Here is a 10,582-nt window from a genome sequence, read left to right on the forward strand (position 1 = left end):
GTTTATTATAGAAATTTATTTTTTAAAAATTCTTTTCCTTGTCTGAATAGACATAATTTCAATATAATAGAAAAGACAATTAAAAAAAATCACTGCAGTCATGAGAAGTATTTTGTCCTCTGTTTTAGTTGAAGCAGTATATTTATTCAGGTTTCTTCTTTGTAATGAGACTATTTACCTTTTTTCTGTTCAGATGCTACCACCTTATGGTTGCATGCCATGGTGAAGACTAGGAGAATATCAGGAATCAATGGAGAATACACTGAAGTAGGGTGTACTCCAAGGGAAGCAGAGTAAAACTACATGAAATTCTATATGAATAGCACAAAATACCTGGGATGATTTATTTTGTTTTTTGTAATTTTTGTGTGAATTCATTTCCCTCCAGAAAAGGAGCTGAAATGAAAAGCTATCACAGAAATAAGCATTACATTTTATACCCTTTTCAACTGTCTCCAGAGAAAAGAGGCATTCCCAGGGATCGTGAAGCTAGACTTGTAGAAATGGCATGCTGCCAGAGTCTCATGGAAAAAATTAAGACCCTATCTGATATTGGTTCTATAGCCAACAGGATCATTCCCAGACTCCAGCAGCTTTTCATAAGTGCGCACACACAAAGGAGAAAATTGTGATAAAGGGTTAATATACTGGGTGAATACTTGTTTATATCTCTATATTGTTACCACCAGGGTGTTGATGAGCACGTATTTATCCATAAGCCACTAATTTACTGCCACTTTGCCCATGGTGTTGGAGAACCTCGTTACTTTCCAGTATCTGATTGGGAGAAGCTGACCAGAATTTTAACAGAATCATTAGAGCACTACAATGAGCTTCATGCTGCAGTGAACCGTGTTCTGTCTGAGGATGCCACAGAGCCCACGTGAGTTTCCTTACTTGCGGTAGGTATAATATGTGCTCTAGCAAAGATAATAATTGAAGTTCATTTAAAGGTGACCTGCAAGAGTATTAAAAATAACCTCACAGCTTTAGAAATATATGCTGGATCCCCTAAATGACCAGGCTAAGACAGACGTTTAGCACAGTTTCAATATGAAATGTAATCATTTTTACTTGTAATGCTTCCAGAAGTCTTCACCCACTGTGAATTGTTGAGTCCTTCTCAGTGTGACCCACGGGCCTGCTGCTGGTCATTGCAAATCCACTGTAGAACCCTGAGGCGGACTGTGGTTTGACCCATCAAGGTATTTAAAAACTCCTTGTTACAATGTTACAGTGATTTTAAGAATTTTACAAGGGGTCACCTCATACAGGAGCAATTACTCCTATACAGTTAGAATTCAGAGAGTTTGGAAAAAGAAGTTGGAAGGGTAGATGCGGAGAAAGAAAGAGATTTACATGTAAATTTGCTAAATCTTTCAGGGGAGTTTCTGAGGCATACATTCCATGTTTCTAAATCTGACAAGTGCTTGATAAATGGTTTTACTTTCCATTCCTACACAGAGTACTGGAGTGCCAACTTCCACACCAATTCAGTCCAGTTCTAATTATTTTAATTATTTATTAAATTATTTTTTCCACAAAATTTGCTAGACAGTCAGTATATTATTTAGTTCAGGATTGCTCATACAAGCAAGCATTTCCACATTCATTTGTCAGAAAAAAATACTCATTCCTTTTGCTGAGTGTTTGCTTACTGCATTCCACATAGTTTGGACTGTAAAATGGCCTTGGTCAGATTTGTTTTGTATATATTGTCTCATCCTCTGTTTCTCATGCTAATTTAACTTGATAGCAGCTTTGGATTGCTGGCAAGTGTTAACTCAAAACCTGCGCATCTCCCTTTTCGTAGGAAGATAAAATAAGAAAATATTTCTGTTCATATTAGCTCCTTCCTTTCAGCTCCTCAAGCCTAAGCTGGCTTTAGTATAAATTTAAATAATATCTCTTACTACAAAAACCTTGGTGCATCCAAGGATTACCTGTTTATAGCATTCTCAGGAAAGTCATTAGACTTATCTCAGAAATAAAGTGGAAATGGTAACCCTCAAGGAATATGTACAAGCTTCATCCACTGGGACCCAGAGCAGAAAGCAAATTAGCTCTTTACCTTGTTTGGATTTTTGTTAATCAAGAAAAATGCACTTAATTACTCTGTCAGGAAGCAGTGCATGTAGAAACTGCACTGAGCCTGGGGCCAGATGTCATGCAGTCTGAGATAGCATAAGTTTGTTGTGCTGCTTCTCTGTAAATAGAAGAGAACCTCCTCAATTACAGAAAAACTTGTCATTTTATCCAAATAGGAATTTCAGTAAGTCACATAGGAAAAACTTATCCTTTCATGGTTACAATGTTTATTCTGTTTTAGCAGCCTATACGTTTTTTTTTTTTTTCATCTCAAAAACTACAAGAGCTGAGAATTGGGCAATAGAATTGCATCTCTTGTTGAGATTCAGCCAACACTGGTGGTGACCAGAAACTGCTGCCATCTTCTAACTGAACTTGGAAGTAGTCTTATATCTGTTTATTGAGGTTGAAAGCTGAATAGCCCTGTTGCTTATCAACAGAGAAAACCAGAAACTAAGTCAGCCTATAGGCAGAATGCTGCTGACAAGTATCTTTCCAGAGCTTTGTAATGTTGCCTACAGTACCACCATTCTGATAGTTTGCATATTCTCTGTGGAAAAATTACAAAAGTAATTCTTCCTTCATAGCACTTTTGCCAAGGATTATCGTGGGAGTGGGGCAGAAATCAGTTCTATGAGCAGGAAAACAAAGCCAGGTTTTCTATGGATTTATGTCCCAGGGCTGCACTCTCATCTGAATTGCAGAATATATAATGAGTGGTAATTTCACACTTTAGCCTTTCCTGTATCAGGACATTATAAGATATAAGATACCTTATTTTTTTTAAAACATGACCATGTGGGGTTTGGGACTTTTTTTTGAAACCTAGATGAGCCTAACCTCTTTGTGACCTTTCAACCTCTCCATTTTTATTGCAGGTGCTGAAAGCTACTGAAAATTACCAACTTTGAATGAGTAGACAAGCATGAAGTATGATTGAATGAGAATGGGAATGAAGCAAATTAGTTTCCCTAAGGAAGCAACCTTGAATTAACACAAAATGTAGAGCAAGATTCAATCAAAATTTCCATCTAATTCCCACTGGCTGCTCTTGGAAAGACAGAAATTCAGGTCAGTAGTTTGCAGCTTGGATCAGTCTGCGAAGATTTTACTGCTATTTTCTAGCCCATGACTTTTGATATATCCTATATCATGGAAATGCCTGCTATCATGAAAAGAAATACTCTTAGTCTTTGTTTTCATAATTATCCTATCAGCTGCATTCTTGAGAGGCCTTATGGCAATGTTTTCTTAGTTAGAGTTGGAAGTAGTGTCAAGCAAAATCTATGCTTTTTAGCAGTTTTTCACAGCTCACTGGAAGTTTATCAAGTCATCAGACTGAAGGAGATGTTCAAAGCATGGATTTTGGTTTGCTGTGGCTTTGTGTTTTTATGTTGCAACAGTTCATATGGCTTTGCTGATTCCTAAATGCCAGTAATGAGAGCGTGTTTGCTTTTCACAAGCAATCACCCCAACTCAGGTTGTGTGTAGGCAGCAGGGGTTAAAGTTCAACAGCAGACTGGGGAGTTTCTTCTCCTGATCATTGAAGAGACTGTAAACTGACCCTATGGTCTGGTTTCATATGCAGGCTGTTGTGTTGAGCGTTTTCCATTCATACATCAGGAAGCAAATGGAGAAGGCATCTCAACACAGGTGTGCATATTTTCTCATCTACTGTTTTCTTTTTTATTTTTCTCCATCTTTATAAGGAATGCTAATTTAACTTTCATGTTTATGCTGTTTTGGGCTGGAAAAAGTTGGCCACCCATCCCAAGTTCAGACCAGCATCAGCAACCTGTGACACAAGTCCCCAGTACAGAGTAGGGGTCCATGTCAAACGACGTGCAGCCTGGGCAGGAGAAGGTGCTGTGAGAGGCAACAGATCCCAGTTCTTGGCACTGTAAAATGTACAAGCTGGGAAACCTCCGGCTTGGAGATGAGTGATATGGTACCAGCCACTGACTAGGTGAAACCTAAATGCCTTAGAAATAAGGTCTTCTGACTCCTACTGAGTTCCTACTATCACAGTTTATCTGTAATTTAGGAAAGAAACATATAATCTTGCCAATTGCCCTTTAAAAGTTGTCAGCTCTTGTTTACACCATTTCATGAAATAGATAATATTTCAGGGTTGCTGGTGCCTAGCTTTTGTTCTGAGAAAACAGGGGACATTGCTTCTAATTTACTCACCACGTTCATCAGAATCAAATTTTTAAGTCCATGGGATCTGCATTACAAAGAAATTTAACTTCAAGTATGATGTAGTAACAGGTAGCTAACATTATGTAATCTATTAGAAGTTCATTGAAAATAACGAGAAATATACTCAATTTAACTGACAACTTAAAATAAAAAAATTCCAACTTTCCCAAAATATATGGTCAGTAAAACTATAGTGGTATGAATAGATTTCTAAATGATTATTTTTACATGAATAGGCTCCAAAGATGGATCCTTTACTACGGATATGCCTATAATAATAGAAAGTAAAATAAGTATTTTACATTTAAAGTGCGTAATAAAATGTAGTCAATGATGAAAGAATATTATGTAGTGAAGTCCAGAATACCAGAAATGAAAGCTACAGAGAAAAGACTTTCTGGGGTTCTCATCAACAAAATTCTGTAATCAAGTAGTTTACTCCTGTATGTCTAACAGGTGCTGGTCTCTTTCATGGCACCATGCTGAAGGCAATGCTGATTCGAGTCTTATTCTCCTTTCCTCTTAGTATGTTTGTCTATGTCATGGCTTTGTTTTAGAAACAGGTACATTCATTGTATTTCTGTTGAATCTCTTGCATATGAAGTACACCTGCTTTGATATGCAGTAATGAAGCAAATTTTCACTCTAAAACCCCAGACTAATGGCAACCAAAATGCTTTGTGTTGGTTTTGAGGAACTTCTAAAAGACATAAGCTAAGCTTCCAGGAATTCTGGGCTCTTTGCTCTGAAGCTGGTAATGACTCAACTTCTTGGCTTGATATTATTTTGAAATTTTCAAAATGTTTTGATTTTCTCAAAGCTAACTCCTCTGCCACTTCTTTTGGAAAGTTTGAAAAGGTGTGATTTTTCTTAGTAAGCAAAATTTTTCTTTTTGAAGAACAGAATCTCTCGTAAAATTGCAACCTTGATTTTCCATCCTGCTTTAAACCCGTTCTAAATGCAAGGCAATACCCTAGTGAGTTTAAATGATAGAATTCAGGTCTACAAATTTTCAGACAGTCTGAATGTGTTATCAGACCTTTTTCTGTTTAGTTTTAGGCCTTGGATTTGAGCTTTGACTGAAGATAATTTAAAAAAAAAATCAGAAGTAGCCTTTCTTAAGCCCTTTAAGCATGCTTGGCATCATATCCTTTTAAGGGACTGTAAGATTCACATACGCAACTCCAGTGGGCCAGAAGAAGACTTGATCTGAGGAGACTGAATTGTCTGTACATGTTAATCAAAACATGCTTCTTCCCCATCACCCGCCTGAATTTTCTAGTAGACCTCCTCAAAAAAAGAACAGGGACAGACACTGTCCTAATATTAATTTATATTTATCCTTCTGTCTCTGACATTTTAACTTTGATTTACATGCCTGCAAAGCTGATGACTTACCTGAAGTTTCCAGAAATGGTTTTAATATGGCAATCTTCAAGGCAGGATAGCACTTTGTGTGGAACCCCATGCTTAGCGGACAGAATTGGAGGGTTGTGGTTGAAGCTATTAGAGAAAGGCATTAGTCCTCAATAACAACAAAGAAATGGCATAGAAAATATAAAATCTTGTCCGGATGCAGACATTTCCCTCTTTGCTTTCTGCTTCTAAATTATGGGTTTAGCATAAAATAACATTAGCATTATTTAATACCTCTAACTTAGGATCAGCCAGAGCAGCTGAAAATTCCATATTAATAGGCCATACATGTCTCTTGTGTGTATACTGCTATAGATATAGGTAGCCAGAATTCCTATACCTGCACTCTCAAGGAAAGAGCAGCCATCATCAACACTTGCAGATATATGCACAATATAGAGGCACCATTGAAATTGCTTGCTTATGAGGTGGCTGAAATCACAACTTTACTGACTGACAGTCCTGTATAGCACCAGTATTCTCTCAGTATTCTTCAAGCCTGCTCTGATTACTAGCTCTGAGTTTGAAACTGAAGAATAAACATACTTCTCTATTTGAGAGTTTCAGCTGGCGGAGATTGTAAGTATTGCACTGTTTTTGTCAAGAACCAAAAAGACAAATTTGACTCATTTGCCCTATCGTCTGAAAAATCATTCAGTCCTGGAGCTGAATCAGAAAAGTCTTATTATACTGACTATGTAATTAATAAACTCAATGTAGCTCTTTTTGCAAATTGTATACAAATAATTATGTATTATATATATCAACTCAAGTTTTACTTTACCTTTATAATCAAGATGATTTTGATGCTTATTTAGTCTTCTTTCTAGCTCCCCTCTCCCCGCAATGGCAGTGTTTTACTGCATTCCTTTCATTCTGTCTTGTTGTTGTCCATACATTTGGCAATTCCTCCATTTTAGTGGAAAATTTAATGACCCTAGAGGAAAATATTTGTGATTGAAAGTAGCTCATTATTATATAAGGGCAAATCATACAGGTTTACAGTGCAACCAGCAACCACTTGCTGAGAAGGGTTGATTTGGGGTACCGTTGCCAGGCAGGCGGCAGCACCCTAGGTCACTGCTGGGCGGGGGCAGCACCTGCCTTCTGGATGGGCCGTAGGGAACCTTCCTTCGCTCCTTTTCACCTTCTATGACCTTGATAATAACTGAGTTTCTTCCCATTCCAGCTATAATGATAGGACTTGTTTTTTAACCCGTTCCAGATTAGTTTTGTTGTTGGTTTGGTTTTGTTATTGGGTTTGGTTTTTTTGTTTGTTTGTTTTTGGTTAATGTTTTTGTTTGGTTTTAAAGTTGATTGTTCATATCTGTGGTTTTACAGCATTCTCTGTGTTTTCAGTGCATGCACGTTTGGGTTTCTATACAAAGTTTTCTGTACATTATTTGAATAGGATGGTAATGTTCTTAAACATTCTTTTTCCTTTTTTTTTTTCTTTTTTTTTTTTTTTTTTTGTTAAAAAATGGACTGTGTGGATTTCCTTCTCAGAGACGCATTTTGCTTTAGTGCTGAAAGAAAGAAGTTGGAAACTGCAGTACTTTACATAGATGCCAAATACATGGGTAGTGATTTCTTCTACTTATTGATGATATACTGGTTTCCAGTAAATAATAATAATAATGAGAACAATGATAAGGACATGTTTCCTTTTACATCACTCACATAGGTGAGACGAGATGTCCAGAGAAAATTTGTTCAGAGGAAAGAACTTTGCAAAAAGTATTTATGATGAAAACAGTCTGGAAATAAAAGGTGGTAAAATGAGCAAAGGGCAGTATGTTTTGAATAGGCTTCATCAGCAGAGGGGAGAGGTCATCTGGGGAGATTAGTTATAGGAGCTATTAAATCACCTCTGTGACACTATTAGAAGGAGCTGCTTAACATAATCATGCACAATCAGTAAAAATGCTGTTTATTACAAAATTTTTTTTATTTTCATATTTGATATTGTTATGTAAGATGGTGTAACGCAAGGCCAAACACATTTCTCCAGTACAAATTATCAGCATTAATGATTTGTGGTGCTTTTCCTGACAACTTTCAAAGTAAAAAATTGCTAGGAAATACCTCTTCAAACCTATTCCTAATATATTTAAAGACTTGCATATTGTTTTTTCTTTTTCCTGTAGTTGTAGACACTTGCAACTGATACAGTGTTTATATATCAACTAGTCCTGCATCCTATATCTGTTGGAGTTTTATCCTTCCTAACAGCACAATGCCAACCAGCTCTTTCAAGTGCTTATCATTCAGTTGTAAGAATCTGCACAAAGGGATTGTCTGCTAATCTTGTCTCTTCAGTTTGGAGTTAGACTACCCTATGCATATATTCTTAAATGTGAAGTGGCAAATTATATAATCAACTTTATTTCTCATACATTCATGCAATTATCATGCATGGATTATCCCAGGATCAATATGCCAAATCAAAGTTTTGGACTTGGACACATCTTGGTTGCAAGATGAGTTAGAAGTTGACATGAGGACTAGCTTGAAAATTTGAGGGTGATGGAATCTTGTCAGGGTTATGGGTGTTTGGGGTTTTTTGCATGTTTTTGATACAAATTGGTATCTTGCAAGGCACTAGCTTATAATTTTCCCTGAGATTCCCTTCATTCTGGGTCATTATCCTATGAGGATACATATTCTTTCACCCTGAACAATATCTAGATAGCCTGGGAAAACAAACTCTTAATTTTAATAGAGGTCTGGAAAGAGTTTTACAAGAGAAACTGGGCCAGAGTTTCTCAGTGAAAATGTCTGGATGCCGTCTAGTACTGTGGGTGCAAGAGGTAGAACTCAAAGTATCTGGAGACAGCCAGCTGGAAGAGACTAGTACCTGCTGTGTTAGCTCTGGCCTTGGTTTTGTTTATAGTATTATATTATGGCGGAAAAGCAAACTTATTTATAGTGTCAGAAATTCCAGCACTGTGAAGGCTGGAATCTCTCTAAAGAGCCAGGATTTGGAGTCTGAGGCATTGTTTAGCACCATCTTTCTTCAGTGTTATGCTGATGATGATTTCAGTGGGATTATATTTGGCCTAGAACTCAGATGAAGTGTTATTTCAGATATTTTCTTATATTGCAAGATAAGTGAAATCTGTATATAATATAACTTTACTACCTATTGCCTACTATAATATATGAAATTTGCAGAAAGCTGCTAAATCAAGAATTAATGTGCAAACTTAATTATACACTGCAGTAAATTCTCTTGAGCCAACCCATTCAAAGTGACACCAGTGGGCACTCTTGCTTTCTATGGCTCATCAGTTTGCATCAAGCCATATATCAAGTGAAGTATGTCAGTACGTCAAGCACCCTCAGATTTGGGTTATTGATATTGACTGGAGCAACCACAAAGCACAATAAATTTCCAGATACACTGAGTCAGCAAGGGGATGGCAAAGTATTTAAAAATTGGTAGACTTAGTCTGAACGGTCATAGTGCCGCTTCTCATAGTGGTGCACACTTGTAGGACCAAACATCTACTAGCAAGCTACCAAATTGCGGCAGGTTATAGACATAGATTTCCACCTTTGATGCTGTACTTTCTCTTATTATTTTCTCAAAGTCCTCCTGGTCCATTAAAAAAAAAAAAAGTCAGTAATGTAGAGCTGCATTTTAAAAATTTTACTTCCTCATTCTGTCATATTTTGGTTAAACTCAAAATATTCCTGCCTATTTTTTTTTTACCTGCTTTTTGGTTATCTATTAGATGGCATTAGCACGTGTCAGCTCTTTCATTTTCCCTGCTTATCTGGCAGCTAGAAAGAGCTAGAATGAGGGACAAATGCAAGTACATACTTTTGGAAAGCATTCTGAAGCATAATATATTGAAATCTTCTATAATGAATCCTTGCTTGCCAGAAAAAATATCCAACCATGCCAGAAAATTATCTGTGAGGAATAAGCATTTTTCTATCCCCTACTTTCTTCCCCCCTTCTAAATTTCTGTTGCATGGAAGAAGAGACGAAAAATGGCACAGATGCATGCGGTATTGCACAAAGAGTATATATGGACATTTCAGTCACTGATATTTCCCCATTTTCTGATGCTAATGTAAAAGATGTTGGTTTTGCATTTATAATTAAGATGAACAGATGGTGAAGACTTAGTTTAAAGTAATACTGTACATCCATTAAAATAATCTCTGCTGACAGTGATTCTTCACTATAGCAAGATCTAATTGCATATATAACACATATACATCAGAAAGAACTCGGTCTTTAGCCATTTGCTCCATTAGGACAATAGTAAGACAGACGTCACCGAAACAGGATTTGTCTTGGAGACTCCTAAGAGTAACAGCTGCATCTCTGCTGACAATATTGGCTTGCTTTAATTAATGAACACTTTCTGAATAAAAGAAAACATAGTTTCTGAAAACATATCAGATTTCTTTTGAAAAGATACCCATGTTTTGAGGGAGGAACATTCAGGAATATGACAGAAGTAAATATTTAACAGATCAACTTGATGTTACACTGTTTCTCTCATGGACTAGTACCTGTAATTTGTGTTGTTCTTTGGCAAATCACGTAAATGTGTGTCTTTGTGGATTCCATTTATGTTTAAAGTAAGGTATATTCTTAAGTCTCTGACTGAAGCAAGTCCTTAAGCTGTTACGAAGCTGAAGCAGATCTCTTCATGTTTACATTTTTCCATTAAAAACGATACAAAATGTCATTTTGCAATTGTTTATATATGGATTATGTAAAAAAAAAAAAAAAAAAAAAAATCATTACGTAGTTTCACCTTAAGTTCTGTACTTCACAGAAATTGAACTTTAGGTTATATCTCCAAAGTGGATATCCATCCTTCACCTGTTGTACAGAACAGCAACAGAGATGTTA

This window comes from Nesoenas mayeri (assembly GCF_963082525.1).
Source record: "Nesoenas mayeri genome assembly, chromosome: 6".
NCBI lineage: Eukaryota > Metazoa > Chordata > Aves > Columbiformes > Columbidae > Nesoenas > Nesoenas mayeri.